The sequence below is a fragment of the Crocuta crocuta genome, unplaced genomic scaffold, assembly GCF_008692635.1.
Source record: "Crocuta crocuta isolate KB4526 unplaced genomic scaffold, BGI_CrCroc_1.0 scaffold5, whole genome shotgun sequence".
Classification (NCBI taxonomy): Eukaryota; Metazoa; Chordata; class Mammalia; order Carnivora; family Hyaenidae; genus Crocuta; species Crocuta crocuta.
In genome coordinates this window covers 3395903-3413445 of record NW_027530500.1, presented here as the reverse complement: position 1 = coordinate 3413445, position 17543 = coordinate 3395903, and the positions used below count along the sequence as shown (strand labels likewise).

Here is a 17543-nt window from a genome sequence, read left to right as displayed (position 1 = left end):
CATCTTTACAGGTGCTGTTAATGAGGCTTGACATATGCGAAGACAAAAATTCTCTATCAGAAAAACGTGGTATTTCAAATTGCATATCCACCATCTTGCATATACCGCGGACTTTAACGCTTTCGCTCTTAGCATCGGATTACTGGAATGGTGGTGAATTTCAGACAATGGGTATCATTTCACACATAAGTGTCTTCACATTTACACCACATCAGTAAATACAAGGCATTGAAATCTTCAGTGCTCCTCATTAGCCATCAGAGGCATCATGAATTAGACATATTTTTATGTCTAAAAGACTCCACTCTTTGCTGTGGAGGTCAAATTTAACCATTTAAGTTGTAGTAACAGAGCAGTCACTATCAGCTGATAGTGAGATAAAGTTCATTTGCTACTTCGAGCCTGTGGTAAGTACTCCTTGAGGTCTAGCACTGCTGTCTCATGACATTGATCCTGCTGCTGCTAACAGCACCCATAGTTCATTCAACTTCTATTTTATTAACAGGTACTAAGATAAGCTAAAAGTATTACAAAAATAACATGGCTGTTTGCCTTATGGAATTTATAAATCTTACTAAACAGAAATAATAGATGTGCATTTGGTTGCTCAAAATATCATAAGACAAATAATAAAATAAAATAAAATAGCTACTGCAATGTCATTTTTCAAGTGGCCAAAGAGAAGGAAAGTCATAATACCTACTCTAAGGCACATAATTCTCATCTAAAAAAATCATCTAACACTTCCTTGAATTAAATATACAAATTCCTAGAAAGTCACAACTACCAAAGCTGACACATGAAGAAATAGAAAATCTAAATTGAGATATAACAAGTAAGAAGATCAAACTGGTCATTTTATTTTTTTTTAATTTTTTAAATGTTTTATTTATTTCTGAGAGAGAGAGAGAGACAGCGTGAGCAGGAGAGGGTCATAGAGAGAGGGAGATACAGAATCTGAAACAGGCTCCGGGCTCTGAGCTAGCTGTCAGAACAGAGCCCTACGTGGGGCTTGAACCCACAAACAGTGAGATCATGACCTGAGCCGAAGTCAGATGTTTAACCGACTGAGTCACCCAGGCGCCCCCAAACTGGTCATTTTAAAACCTTCCAGAACTAGATGACTTCATTTGCAATGTTTAGCAAATTTAAAGATGAATTAATACCAATTCTTCACAAATACTTCCAAAAAATAGAAAAAAGAGGGCTTAATTCTCAACTTATGCTATAAATGAGTATTGGTATTAACCATACCAAAACCAGGGAAAGATATCACAAGAAAAGAAAGCTATAGACTGATATTTCTTATAAATGGAAAAATTCCCTACAAAATATTTGCAACCATAATTTAGGCAACATATTAAAAATATGCAAATAATCAAGTGGGATTTATTTCAAGTATGCAAGGTTGATATAACATCTAAAAATCAATCATTATAATAAACCAAATTAATATATTAAAGAACATATATAAAGCCATCATCAATAAATGAAAGAAAAGCATTTGACAAAATTTGACACTCAACAAACAGATAATAGAAGGGAACTTTCTCAACCTGATAAAGGGCATCTATGGAAAATGCACACGTAATATGCTTAATGGTCAAAAACTTAGTATTTTCCCCATAGTTTAGAAGCAAGATGTCCATTCCCACATTCTTATTAAATATTGTACTGGAGTTTCTATCCAAAGCAAATAGGAAAGGAAAAAACAAAATAAACAAAACAAACAAAAACATTCAGTTTGGAAATAAATAAGCACACTCTATTAATAAACGGTATGATCTGCATAAAAAAATTTGTTTTATAAAAATCCTTTAAAAAAACATTAGAACCAATAAATGAATGCAGAATGGGGGGCAAAATACAAGATAAGCAGGAGACTCTCATAAATAGAAGAAAATAAAATGATCAAATGTTAGCAATTCAAAATTGTCAATAGATGTAAAAACAAAACAAAACAAAAACAAATTTATTATGATTAAGCAGAGTTAACCTGAGGGATTCAAGATTACTTTGATTCAAGGTTAGTTAGGTCTGTGTCTCCCTCTCTCTCTCTGCCCCTCGGCTGCTCATGCTCTCGCTCTCTCTCTTTCAAAAATAAGTAAACATTTAAAAACTTTAAAAAACACTGCATTTGAAAAAATTCAACACACATTCATGACCCCCCAAAAAACTATAAATACCAAATACATTTTCAACCAGATTTTTAAAAATGTCATCTATAGAAAAAATAACTATCAGTTAAAATCATGATTCCATACTCAGGTCAGAGATAAGGCAAGAATTTGTATTCTTGACTCTTTATTTCAATATCAGTTGTTCTAGGCAGTTTAATAAGGTATGTCAAAAAAGCATTCACATAGAAAAACAAAAACTGAAACTCTCTTTATTCACAGATGATGGCTTGTCCAAGAAAATGTTAAGGAATTTATTTAAAAGCTCCTAGATATAATAAGCGAGTTTAGGGGATGTATAAATTTTCCCTGTTGCATAGCAAATTATCACAAAGTTAGTAGCTTAAAAAACAAATCGTTATTATACCACAGCTTACTTTAAGTCAGGAGTGCAAGCATGAGTTCTCAGGGATTTTTGTGTAGGGTTTCACAAGGCTGCAAAAATCCAGTGCTGGATTCCTATCTGGGGGAAACATCCACTTCTCCAACCATGTGATTGTTCACAGCATTCCATTTCTGGTAGCTGACAGATTTGTGGCAGCTGGCTTGTTCTAAGCTGGGAAGGGAGAGAGAGAGACTACGCTGAGTCAGCTAGCAAAACAATCTTAACTCATAAAACATGATCATGGTAGTGACACCCACCATTTTTGCTATATCCTTTTATTTAAAAGTAACTCATAGGTCCCACCTAGTCCAGAAAACCAGAAATAATTTTCAGCCAGTCTTCTCAAGAATCCTTAAAATGATAACTTATGAAAAGAACCAATGTCTTGATATATTACCAGAACTCCCTAAAGAAGAATAGATAAACTGAACAGTCCTGCATCTGTTAAAGGAATTCAATTTATAGTTAAGTTTTTCCCCAAAGACAACTCCAGGACCAGCTGGAACCACTGGAGAATTCTACCAATCATTTAGGAAAGGAATAATGTTCATCTTACACAAATTCTTTCAGAAAATACAGAAAAAGATAACATTTTCCAACATTTTATGAGGCCAGCATAAACCTAACAATAAAACCAGAAAATGATATTACTTTAAGAAAACTTCAGGCCAATAGTCTATTTTGGCATGAAAGCAAAAACAATCAACACAATATTGAAAATAAAATGTAGACATTTATAGAAGTGATAATATATAATAAACAAACAGAATTTATGTAACGTAAGAGTTCAATTTTCAAAAATCAAACAAATTACCACAAAGAAACTAAAAAAGAAAAATCAGAGTATCCCAAGACGTACAAAAAAAAGACATTTGATAAAAGTCAGAATCCCATTAACGACAAACATTTTCAGCAAATTAGGGATAGAAGAAAGTTCCTTGATGTGCTAAAAGACATCTATGGAAACTTCCATCTGACATCATACTCAATAGTGAAAATTTAAATCTGTTGCCTTAAAGATCAGAATAAGAGCAAGGGCATTTCTTTTCACCACTTTTACTTCACATTTTTACTGAAGGTTCTGCTGTAATAAGATACAAACTAGAACTAAAAGGCATAAAGTTAAATAAGAAAAACTGTCTTTATTTTCAGATGACATGATTGCACTCATAAAACACCAAAAAAAAAAAAGTTGACAAATAACCAATAGAGCTATGTTAACTTAGCAAGATTGTAGGGTAGAGGGACAATAAAAAACATCAACTGCATTTCTAAATATTAGCAACAAAATTTCAGAAAATGAAAAAGCATAAGAAACATTAAACATTGAGGAATGATTCTAATAAAATCTCTACTAGGCCTCTGCCTTAAAAACTATAAAACATTGCTGAGAGAAATTTTAAAAGGGTTTAAAATGGAAGGATATATAAAATATGTGTATATATTTATATATGACATATAAATATATACGTTTGCATGATTTATACAGTTATAAACATTAATATATTATGTGTATATTAAATATATATAACTATATTTCTAAATATATTTGTTTTATAAATATATAAATATGTACCTATAAACTATATATATATATATATATATATGCCATATTTATGGAACAGAAGATTCAGTACGGTTAAGATGCCTATTTTTCCTAGAAAATATGGTTCAGTTCTAAAATTTATGTGGAACTGCAAAGACTCTAGAATAGCTAAAATGTTCTAGAATGAGAACCAAGCTGGAGAACTATGCTTCTTGAATTCAAAACGGACCTTAAAATCACATCAATCCAGACAGTGAGATATTTAGAGAAGGACAATTAGATTACCAGAAGAGCATAAAGTACAGAAATAGGTCCACAGATCAGTCATCAACACTTACAGCTGATCACTGAAGCTGTAACCCCATTTTATCCTATGTAGTTGATATCTCAATACAACAAAAGGAGAAAAAAAAAATCCAAGTGAGAAATAGCGAGTACCTGAAGTAGGTCAGTTATTACTATCCTTAGTTCTGTGGTTTCAGCGACTATTTTGTAATTTTCCTTCGATTTCTTCCACGACTGGTAAACCTACTTGAAGTCTGTCCCAAAGTAACATCCATAGTCATCTTCTGAAAAGCATGTCCATGTCTTCTCCCTGCCTTCAGGATGATTCCCAAATCAGTAAGAAACATGATTTCCTGATCTGAGCTCTTCCTCTCTTTCCAGGCACCCCACCCCCACCAATTTCTTTTACTGTGTCTTTATTCAAGTCGTTGACTTTCTTGTTATATGCTGTGCTGCCCCATGTTTTCACCCCTCCCAATCTGCATTATCAGTGTTAATTTCATTCTGTTTCCCTAGCACAGTGTCCAGTACCTAAAAAATGCATCCTCAATGCTTTCCTCAATATGAAACTGTCTGCCCAACAAAGCCCTGGGGTATAGATAAACCCTGATATTGAATCTTCTTCCCTTTAATCATGTCCTACATCAGTGTTATACATCCAGGCAAGTAAACCGATCAGACCCAGCTTCGTACCTGCCTGGATCTCTTTTTCACCCTTTTGAGGTTCTGGTTCTGACGATCTAGGAGTATGAAACCCAGACTTGGTTTCTACTGATAAACCAATATTCCACCGTTTATGACCAGCACCTACTTATTTGTAGCTCTCTCTCTAAACATCTGGAAATTGGCTCCCAGTATAAAAATATAAAGCAGGGAGTTGGGAGGGGAAGCAATGAAATATGGCTTTTATGCAACTTACAATTATAAAAAAAGTACTAAGACATGGGATAAATTTCGACTGCGTGAAATTCCTTTTCCTGCCAAAAATTCCGTCACTCAATTTTATCCATTTTGCTACCCATGTCAAGCTGCCTTTAAAATCTCAGTTCAGATGCCTCTTTTTCCAGGAAGGTTCCTACCCCACCTCTGTATTAGGCTGGGTGCCCCTTCACAGTCCTGTAGCCGTGCCTTAGAATCAGAGCCTCTATCTGTCTCATTCTACTGTAATCGTCTCCTCTTCTGCCTTCCTTACTGGATTGTAAAGTTCTCCAGGACGGGGATTCTGTCTTCTTTATCTCTGTATTCCACTGCCCAACACAGAACGTGGTGCATAGAAAACACTCGATAAAGCCATATGCTAAGTTATTGTTTGAAATAGTAATGATTGCAGGCAGTCTGATTGCTTGGACAGAATTTTTACACACTTCCTGGAAGTGATAACACTAATCAGGCTTACCTGGGTCATTGCTGACATACCTAACACTCAGAGAAAGATTGTACATAACAGCCATGATGCACACATTAAAGAAATAGTTGCCTACAAAAAAAAACCCATCTCTTTATTTGTAAGATTTTCAGGGTCATCCCATAAGTCAATTTATACGCATTTCTAATTAGGTTTTCTAATAAAAATAGGTGATTTTTGAGCTTCTGCTCTTATTTTTAAATACATCGATTGCCTTAATATCTTGAGATAGCCCTCCTATGTAATCCCCAGTAATGCAACGATCTATTGCTTCCAGTTATGATGTTCAAAAATGTAATTGCAAATATTGAAAAAGAAATAAAACTCTGAATACCACACTATATTTATTTCAAATTCCCCTGTTTGTCTCATTCCAGGGATTATACTGCTTAAAGTCTCCTAAATAGTCTTTCCTCATTTCCTCTGCCAAGGTCTGTAAGGTAAGGGTTTGATTTGTACTTGTCAAATTCTGAATTTCTTCCAGTACTGTTAGTACTATTTCAATAGATGCCTTCTCCTTAATTCATCCTTCTTCGTATGCTTAAGCATTCTGACCTGGCGTGAATTTACCATCCCTATATCAAGGCAGTTTGCTGTGTCAGATACAAATCCAGGAATATTGAATGCGCTTCACAGGATAAACATTTAGGAAAGAATTGTTTGCATAAAACTTTATTTTATGACGGAGATGCTCCGATTTTATATTCTCCTTTCTGCACGTTTCCCCAGGACTCACCTGCACAACTCCCTACTGCAAATCCTATTAAAGGGAAAGTGAGAAATGCATGCAAAGAAACACAGGGGTTGTTATAACAAAATACCATAGACTTATAAACCATGGAAGTTTATTTCTCACCATTTTGGAGGCTGAAAATCCAAGTTCAAGACCCAGGTAGATTCAGTGTCTAGTCAAGAGCTACTGCCTAAATAGTAACTGGCAGTTTTTCCCACATAACCTCACATGGCCGAAGGAGCAAGGGAGCTCTCTGAAGACTCTTTTTAATTTTTTTTTCCTGAGGTCTCTTTTATGAAGACACGAATCCCATAATGTGGGTACCACTTTCATGAATCAATTACCTCCCAAAGTGTCCACCTCCAATAATATAATTTAGGGATTAAGTTTGAATGAATGAATTCTGTCAGTGGGGCAGGGGGAGGGTGGTGAACAAAAACATCAGGTCGACGGCAATTGCTAACTGCGAGTGTGTGTGGAGCCATACTCAGACTTGTTAATTTCACAAGATGATTCCTACTTGGTTGTCGTTGTCCAGTCTGTAATTATATACTGAAAATAACCAATAATTGATTAGGCATAAGTCAATTTCTCTTAATTTATTTTGTTTTGCTTTTGCATCACTCTTCCTTACTTGAAAACTTTATGTAAAACAATATACCTGTTAAATACTTGAAAATTAGCAAAAAAAATTCTCCTTTTATGTTAAATACCTATAAATCTGCTATATACAATCATTAATGCTACATTATAGAATATTTCATATGTATATATGATATTGCATTATATATATATACACATACATATATATTATATATGTATGTGTATATATGTATATATATAACTAAATTTTAATCAAATAACTTTAGGAATTTTCATGTGCCATTAAAACATTTTACCTTTGTATCATTTGGCATTTAGATTCTTTGTATAAAGGTCTGTGGTTATAAATAAGTACATATATCTATCTTGTTTTGTAGTAGTGCTTTAGAATATGTCTGTAGATATGAAATTAGCACATCACAGATTAAGAACACATTAAAGATCAGGGCACCTGCATGGCTCAGTCAGTTAGGCATCCAACTTTGGCTCAGGTCATGATCTCAGGGTTCGTGAGTTCTAGTCCCACGTTGGGCTATGGGCTGAGAGCTTAGAGCCTGGAGTCTGCTTCGGATTCTGTGCCTCTCTCTCTCTTTGCCCCTCTCCCACTCAGGCTCTGTTTCTCTCTGTCTCTCAAAAATAAATAAACATTAAAGAAAACCACACATTAAAGATCTTTCATATATACCGATAGATGGATTTTAAGAATACATCTGACTGTCTCTTGGTCTGACTAGTTTTGTTTTTGAGTCACATCCTGCACATCCTGATCATCGCTTCTGAGGAGCATGAAAATTTCAATAAGAAGGAATCATGACCCACTTTTTACCCTTGTTCATTGGAATCATGTTGTAGGATATCAGGAAGCTACCGACAATATCCTTGGCTGGACAGAGGTTTGCAAGGACCACATTATTCTTGAGGGGACAACAATGGTCCTGCATATACAGGACAAAGCAGTGCGAAGGATGCAGACAGGTCTGAGTTCTCATAGACGTGATATTTCCTAATGATGTAACTTGTACAAATTCTGGGAGATTTGGGACCCCCATTCATAAAATGAAAATTCGTTTCCACTCATTGATTCATTCATCCATTCAATCATTTACTCAGAAATATGTGTTAAGTTGACTGTGTGTTCCAGGCACTCTTGGAGGTGCTAGAAATGGAATAGTAAACAAAACACTGAAATGTCTTGTACCCATGGAGGTTACATTGCATTGGGAGAGCTAGACCCCCCCCCAAAAAAAAAGGAAACAAATAAGAAATAGAATGCCATGAAGGAAAATTTAAGGGTGAAGAGATAACAAGGCCCAGGGTACTTTTATACAGGGTGTTGAGAGAGGGTAGTTCTGAAGGGTAGGAGGAGCTATGTGAATGGGGTGAGGGAATGAGACTATGGACATATCCATGGTATCTGGTATGCCCACCTCTGCAATTTCAGTTTTGCTTTGGTTGGGATTACTAATAGATAAAACTCTTGGAGTGGGGCACCTGGGTGGCTCAGTTGGTTAAGTATCCGAGTCTTGGTTTTGGCTCAGGTCATGATCTCAGGGTCGTGAGATCGAGCCCAGCATCAGTCTCCATGCTGGGGATAGGACCTGCTTGAGATTCAGAAGCTTTTGGAGAAAAAACAATATTCACTTGAAGAATAAGTAACATCATTTTGAAATTAAGGCCTCCATTACGAGCAACCTCGGGCTGCACGTAGCCCCAGTTCCTCAGATTGCTCAAGGCTAAAGCCATCCTTGGACCGCCCTCAGATCAGCTAATCAAAAGACATTCCTGTGGTCTGAGTCAAGGCTGGGAACTGTAGACAGTTACTTTATACAAACTAGCCAATTTCTCACCACTTGCCTGAACCCCACATGGGCCCTTTGAACTCACCTCATAATTGGTCATTTTCAAAGGATTCTCAAAAGTCATGATTGGGTCCCACCAAAAGTAATGAACACTTCACAGATACTGAATGGTCAAAGCTGTTACCATTGGTAACTCTACAATTATGATTGGTGCTTATGTGATGATGCTATACATACAACGTGTGCACTGTAACACCCCCATCCCTTATCCCTTAAAAACACTGTTCACTATTGTTCAGGGCTTCACCTTGTTGCCACTACACAGGTAGGCAGGTGAGCCCCTGCTCGAGCTTGTAATAAAGACCCTTATGTACTTGCATTGGTGTCGGCTCCTTGGGGGTCTCAGGGGACTCACGAATCGGGCACAACACACTGAAACCACAGGCCTTATGAGAGACTAAGCTTAAACTGGTTGAATATTCCCTCAAGATATTTACTTTCCTTTCTCTGCTCCTGCTCCCCATTTCCAAAAAAGAAATGAAATGAGCTAAGTGGAGAAAATCACCAAGAGTCCAGATTACTCTCCTCAAAAGATATTAGAAAATAAGCTAGAATTCACTACAGATTGATGCACTCCAAACAGGGAAGACAGGACAGGGAGTGGACCTGGCGCCTGTTCATCTGAATGGGGCTTGTTCACCAGTGAGGGAATGACCTAGAATAAGCAATCTTTCCCTCTGTAACCTCCGCGTTTCACGGTTGCTGTGGAGATTAAGGAAAATACTAAGTCCTGACACACAGTAAATGGCAAAAGTTGGTTGCTACTGTTACTGGTGTGATGGACACATTGGCAGAAGTCTGCATTTCTCACCCTAATGCCTCCTGAGTTCTTTTGTAGTCATGTGGAGAATAAGCTTTGAGGCCTTCGACAGGGTCCAGAGCTCCCGCCTTCTTGTACCTTCAAGAACACCCATTCAGAGGGATGGCCATGGCCAGTGGAGGGCCTGAAGGTCTCCTCCTTCTTGCCAAACCCGCCAGAGGCTGTCACCTTCCTGGGCATCCCTTATCTTTGGCAATTATACCCTCCCTCGCATTCCTACCTGATGACTTCCAAAAACGGTGCATGTTTAATTTCTACTTAAAACTTGGCAGTTTGCTCAAGCTGACAGCTTCTCCCCTGCATATGGTTACTGTCGGGTTTCTTAAGAATTTCTTTCTTGCTGCCTTTTGATCCTAATTATGGCCAGCTGTAAAGTAATTAACCTCCCCAGGTGCCTCCCCAGAGGTTAGAGCACCCGCAGCCAGGGCACCAGCAGTGTTGCAGCTGTGAGTAAATGATAACACAGCATATTGATTCTCCGGGGCTGCCAACCATATGGTCATTTCCTCGCAGTCCTTGCTGGCCGAGATAAGAGAAGCCATCAAGAGAAAGGCCTTTGTGAGGGGTAAGGGCTTCAACGTTCTTATTGTCTTCACTTTGTTCCACAGACTAGTATCTATGGAGAGTCAACTGCAAACGAATGAAGGAATTAATTGACGAACGAGGGAATGAATGAATCAGTGTGTGGAAGCGAATACAACAACGCACAGCCATGGTATAGAATGAAGTCATCGACTCAAAGGTATTGGTTGTGTGTTGTCCGCCATGTTGTGAGGGATTTGCTTGGTTCTGGGTGCTCGGTGGTGGGCGGAGGGATATAAGGAGGTCAAGGATGAGCTGTAACCTTGACAGAGTCTGAAATGTAATTGGTAGAATAGGGAATCATTCCACTTAACAAACTTACAAACTTCTGTTTCAAGACTTTCTTTGTGTTTTATGCTTTTGTTTTTCATTAATCTCTCGTCTCTCTCTCTCAGTCTCTGTGTGGTCTCAGTCTGTGTTTCCCTGTAAATATACTATAAAACACTATAATATGGGGCGCCTACGTGGCTTAGTCCGTTAAGCGCCTGACTTTCACTCAGGTCATGATCTCGTGGTTCGTGGGTTCAAGACCCGCATCGGGCTCTGTGCTGACTGCCAGCTCAGAGCCTGGAGCCTGTTTCAGTCTGTGACTCCCTCTCTCTCTCTGACCCTCCCCTGCTCACCCTGTCTCTCTCTCTCTCTCTCTCCTAGAAATAAATAAAACATTTAAAAAAAATAAAACACTATAATATATTAATATACATTTGTATAGATATTTAGATAGATTCATTTCCTGTTTCTTTTTTAATTTGTGTTTCTCCTCTACCAGCCATTTCTGGGAAAAAGCCATGTTTTTTTGCAACATTGTATCTCCAGCGATTTTACTGGGATACATTCCATAAAAGGTACTTGATTTGTACCGCTGATTAAACAATCACCGCAAAAAAAAATGCCTCTCCACTGAATACGAGATATGAATGGAAATTTCAAGGTTTATTAGAATGAGAAGTAGCTTGGGACAAACTCCCAAAGAATAAGAGTCTAACATGATTTCCTTCTTTGAGGAAGTAAGAATAACATTTTTTGCCCTCAGTTTCCATGGTATTTAAATGAAGTGTATGTCCTTCTTGTCCCATTCATCATGGAATGATTCAGAAATCATCATCGTGGCGGGATGATTCAGAAAGTTTTTACCTCAGTGAGCCCCAGTTTCCCTCAGATATTGCTTAGTCTTCGTGTCCGTACTTGAGACAGGTGCCAGCCCAGATGAGTGATGTGAGTCGTGCAAGATCACTAGGCTACATGGAAGATAAAGTTCTTGGATCTAATCTTCCCCATAGTGGTATTAAGATACTAGAGCTTTGTGCGGTATTAGTCACATTTTAAATTTTTTTTAATGTTTTTTTATTTATTTCTAGGAGAGAGAGAGAGAGAGAGCGTGAGCAGGGGAGGGTCAGAGAGAGAGGGAGTCACAGACTGAAACAGGCTCCAGGCTCTGAGCTGGCAGTCAGCACAGAGTCCGATGCGGGTCTCGAACCCACGAACCGCGAGATCATGACCTGAGCGAAAGTCGGACGCTTAACCGACTAAGCCACCCAGGCGCCCCAATATTAGTCACATTTTAGCAAACAATGAGAGTTTGTTGCCTTGCTTGGGTGGGGCATATTGGCTCTCTATTAGCTTGGCTGGGCATATTATTTCAAAATAACTTCTCATATGCAAAGGTCATTAAGACTTTAATCTTGCAATTCACTTTTATAAGGCTGGAATTTCAGACTCCCTCTCTTAGATATGTTCTTCTACAAAATTGATATCACCGAATGCCTTAACTGTAGACAGTCTATGACTAATTGTCTTAAATGTCTATTAAAATATAGAAATGGGACTTTTATACATATGTACAAATAGATATATATCAAAGTAGATACTAAAGTATATAGATAATTTATCATACATATTTTAAATGAGAGAGAGGGGCAGAGGGAGACAGAGGGAGAAACTTTTTCCTTTTTTTTTTTTTTGGTGACAGAGCCCCAAATGGGGGTCAAATCCACAAATCTTGAAATCATGACCTGAGCCAAGATCAAGAGTGGGACGTTTAACTGACTTAGCCACTCAGCCTCTGAGAGAGAGAGAGAGAGAGAGAGAGAATTATCAGCTCAGAGCCCAATGACAAGTGACCCTGAGGTCATGACCTGAACCAAAATCTAAAGTACAATGCTCAACCTGACCCACCCAAGTGCCTCTATCATATGTATTTTAAAGGAATACAAACCACCTAGCAACAATCCCTCTTTACTCTTGAATGTTTATCCATCACTATTTAATCAGAATAAGGATTCCTTTCCAGGCTGATTTTACTACATACTTTTCACTATTAGCAGTTCCCCAGAAAACTAGGTTTCCCAAAAACACAGGTCTTCAGGATGTTAGTAAATATATTACAAAGTCAGAGATACCAAATCAATTTAAGCCATGCTGGATTAGACAAATTTAAAGATATCTGTTTTCTGGCATGCTATTGAATCTTTATTCTAATTATTGGTATTGCATAATCTCATAAAGGGTATGATTTCCAAACTTTTTGACCAGTATTCTCTCCTCCCTTGGCATACCTAACTGCATTTATTGTTTTCCAAAAAATGCTCTAAACTGGGAAAAGCTGTCCCAAGTGTCCCTATAGTGTTCAAATTATATGAAGGTCTAATAGTCTAATTGAAATTTACAAAACTTATTTTTGCAGCTTCCTTCCATTTTCTCTGACCACTTAAGAATATGATGGTGACACTCTTATTCATTGCCTTCCATTCCATGAGTATAGTGAATTCTAATGTCACTCCCTGAATCAAGAACTACATCTTATTTAAACCTTTTGCAACTCTTAGAAGAAACCTTATGGCCTATTCCTTTCCTGCAACTTCACTAAACTATATAATTTCTCAGAGTTCCTGAGTTGTTTTCTCCTCCTCCTCCTCCTCCTCCTCCTCCTCCTCCTCCTTCTCCTCCTCCTCCTCCTTCTTCTTCTTCTTCTTCCTCTTCCTCTTCTTCTCCTCCTCCTCCTCCTCTTTCTTCTCCCCTTCCTCCTCCTCTTCCTCCCTCTTCTCTTCCATAAGAAAAATGAGTAAAAAAGATGAGGAACAGGATATTCCTATCAGCAGCATCACCTCCACGCGCCTTTTAAACAATTACTTCTGCCACCGTATTCTTCTTACACTTAGCTCTTGGTTATGCTAAAGCGCTCCCGGTCTTATTTGCATATATTGCCTCTGTTGACTCACTGACTACTACATTGAGAATTTGATGTTTGATAAAATTTGCTTCCAGGTAGAGGCTACTTTCACCTAAGAAGGCAGGGGCTTAGTAAAATTCCAGACTATATTCGACCTTTTCATGTTATAAATACAAAAACAAAAGGCAATGAGGAACTAAATGTTTATCTTTTCCTCCATGAAAGATTATTTTCAAGCATTCTTTTCTTATATTTTGCAATCACGTGAGGTTTTTTTAAAAATCTCTTATCTTATGCTAATGGAAGAAAAATGTACTTTTGAGTGATTGGATTAATATAAATAACCGTTTAATTATTTAACAATAAGTATGGAAAGAAATCTTAGTTTTAATCATTAAATGTTGTTAATTAAATGTAATTTTATTATTTCTAAGCATGTTACTAATGTCAAGTGGTACAGAGAATTCAGTGAGTAAAAATTTCACAAATATTGCTTTAATATATATGCCAACTTTCTTTAATTAGCATGAATTCACATGCAAATGGTTTCTCAAGTTTTGTTGTTTTACTTTGTTCCCAAGGTTGGGTAAATATCCCCTTTGCTGTACTTTTTATCTTAGTAATTTGCTTAATAAACCTTTTTGTATATAAAATACTAAAATAAAGCTCAAACTATCCTAAAATGTAATTTATTCTGATACTCAGAAGCACAGTATTTGTTTGTGTCATGTACTCAACCAAACAAAGGGTAGTTAAGTGTCGATAAAGTGGTGTCTGTAGATAATCCTCAAACTGAATACACACAAAATTTGGGTACAGAGACAAGAAGCAAAGCAATTCAAGGACACATAGTAATTTTACTGAATGTATATCAAATTTTACTGAGCATGCCTCATGCAAGCAGAGGGCTTAAAAACTGTTTCTTTGACATCCCTGTGTTCATACGTCTTAAGTTGTGCTTTGCACATCTTCCTGATCCCAGTAGATCGGGCTGCTGGAACACAGAGTCAGATCAGAGGAGAGTCTTAGGAAAAGTTTTTTTTTTTTTTTAATGAGTGATGCTTTTAATTGGAACTTGGAACCAAACATGTCTGTATAGTCCCCCAAATTTGTTATTACCAAAAACAAAACCAAAAACATTGGGCCAGAATCATGCTGTGGTTGAATTTTGTATATTTCATGCTAGCAATGACTTTCTCAAAGAAAATATCCTAGAAACAAGTACTTACTTTTCCAAAAACATGGTATTTGTACCTGTATGTAATATGTGTGTGTGTGTGTGTGTGTGTGTGTGTGTAAGGATAGTTATATACATAAACATATTCTGTATATATATAGTATTGTATATAATTATGCATATGTATNAACCGCGAGATCATGACCTGAGCGAAAGTCGGACGCTTAACCGACTAAGCCACCCGGGCGCCCCATGAAGGAACTATTTTCAATTGAAAGACCGCGTGAGGGATAAAAGGAAGTCAGAGGAGTAGCTGACAGTTGCAAGGAGAATGAAGGAAGTTGTAAAAACCAAAAACTTAAAAATTGTGCAAAGCTACTGAATTCCTATTTTCCAAGGGACTTGCTGAAAGACAATTTTCTAAATTAAATTTCTGAGAATACTTAATATTTCAAATATAAAACTCTCGAGCCTCAACATGAACATAAAATCAGACTTCAATTTATTACCACCAATTAAATTGAAAGAATCAAAATGTAAATGAGTAGCATTTTTCAATGACCCATATATCAAAGCCAAAGCCAAAGACATATCTTCATAGGAAAAGACATTCTAGGGGTGCCTGGGTGGCCCAGTTGGCTGAGGGTCCGACTTCGGCTCAGGTCATGATCTCAGGGTTTGTGAGTTTGAGCCTTGCATCCGGCTCTATGCAGACAGCTCAGAGCCTAGAGCCTGCTTCAGATTCTGTGTCTCCCTCTCTCTCTGCCCCTCCTCCATTTATGCTCTTCTATCTCTATCTCTCACTGTCCCTCAAAAATATATAAAAACATTAATAAAAATTTCTTTAAAAAAGAGAGAAAAAGACATTCTGACTGATTAACTCATTTCACTATGCTTCCCATAAATAGAGAGGAACCTCAAGATCTTGCTCAGCTAATATGACTCTGTAGTACTGTCACCAGACCATGTCCAGACCAGTTCATATTCATGCTTCCTGTGGGACCAGTAGGGTTCTACAAGGCTTAGTTAAGCACATGGAGAGGATAAGCCTCAGCCCTTGAACTCCTTGTAACTGCAGAGACAACATAGCATGATGGAAATGTTTAAGAGAAAATATTTGCAAACCATATATCTTATAAGTGATTAATATTCATAAATACAGAGCACTCTTAAAACTCAACAACTAAAACACAAACAACCTAATTCAAAAGTGGGCAAAGGAATAGACATTTCTCCGAAGGAGATGTATACAAATAGCCAATGAGCACATGAGAAGATGTTCAACATCAGTCATCACTAGGGAAAGGTAAATCAAAAGTACAGTGAGATACCTCCTCACACTCATCAGGATGGTGAGGATGTAGAGAAACTGGGACCCTTAGGTACTGCTGATGGAAATTTAAATTGATACAGCTTCTGTGGAAAACAGGGTGATAGTTCTTCAAAAAGTAAAAAGTAGAATTGGCATGTGATGCAACAATTCTACATCTGGGTCTCTACCCAAGGAACTGAAAGCAGACTTTCAAGGAAATATTTGCACCTCCGTGTTCATATCAGCATTATTCACAGCAGCAAAAACATGGAAGCAACCCGGTGTCCATTAAAGGATGAATGGATAAGTAAAATGCGATACATGCATACAATGGATTATTATACAGCCTTTTTTTAAAGGAAAGAAATTCTAACACATGGTGCAACACGGATGAAACTTGAGGGTATTAGGCTGAGTTAAATAAGTAAGTTGCAAAAATTACACATATTTTATGATTCCACATGCATGAGGTTCCTACAGTAGTCAAAATTATAGAGAAAGAAAGCATAATTATTGGTGGGCAGGAGGTAGGGAGACAGAATAGGGAGTTAGTGTTTTTTAATGGTTTATAGAGTTTCAGGTTTACAAGATGAAAATAATTCTGTATATGGAGGCTGATAATGGTTACACAACATTATAAATGCATTTAGTGCCACCAAACTATACAGTTTAAAATAGTTAACGTAGTTTTGTAATGTGTATTTTCTGGAAATAAAAAAAGGGCGTTCCATAGCCATTATCAACCCAATAGTGAGTATTCAATAAATTTTACCGATCATTTTTTTTAACACACTACCTAGGGAGACTGTTTTTGTTGAAGAAATAATTAGAATATGAATGAGTATCTTCACATAAGTTAAGGAGCAAAGATACTAAATAGAATTCTAAGTATTTACTACCATGAGACACATAATAGCTATCTCAAATAGTAAGTTCACATTCAGCAAGAGTAGTACTTCTAAGCTTAAATGTGCACCTGGATTACTTAGGGTGTTTCTAGAATGCAGATTCTTACCTTGTAGGGGTCAATAGGGTTTGCGATTCTACGTTTCAAACCAGTTCCCAGGGAACATTCGGGCTGTTCTTGCAGGTCCACACTGAACGTCAGGATCGAGAGACACAGTCAAAAGGAACAGGAAAGGGACTGTGGACTATTTGGAGAAAGATGTGTACAACCCGAGGCAGCCAGGTGCCCTTTCTTAGTCAAAATGGAAGACTGGAAGGGAGACAGAGAATGACAATAGGCGAGAAAAATCTGGTAGGTCCAGGAGAACTGTCATTGTTATGGCTAGAGACAGACAGGAGAGGTTAGCTCTCTTTAGGCAGAGTGGATTATGATTCACTGTGTGGGGCTTAAGCAAACTCGGAAACCAGAGGTGAACCCAAGTTTTATGGAGTCTGAGGTTTATTTTTCTGAGGAAGGTGGCTCTTTCAAAGAAAAATATGTATGTATGTGTATATATATATATATATATACTATATATACTATA

At 37.3% G+C, this 17543-nt stretch overlaps 1 long non-coding RNA gene across 2 annotated transcripts in view; it reads right to left on the bottom strand.

The window, feature by feature from the left end:
• The window catches only part of LOC144233727 (uncharacterized), a 31976-nt gene that overhangs the window by 12259 nt on the left and 2174 nt on the right, over nt 1-17543 (bottom strand). For both annotated transcript variants that reach the window (XR_013335742.1, XR_013335743.1), the window contains exons 2-3: nt 4547-4707; nt 2555-2733 (exon numbers count right to left, since the gene is read on the bottom strand). This is a non-coding gene — a long non-coding RNA (uncharacterized LOC144233727). The remainder of the gene's footprint in view (nt 1-2554; nt 2734-4546; nt 4708-17543) is intronic.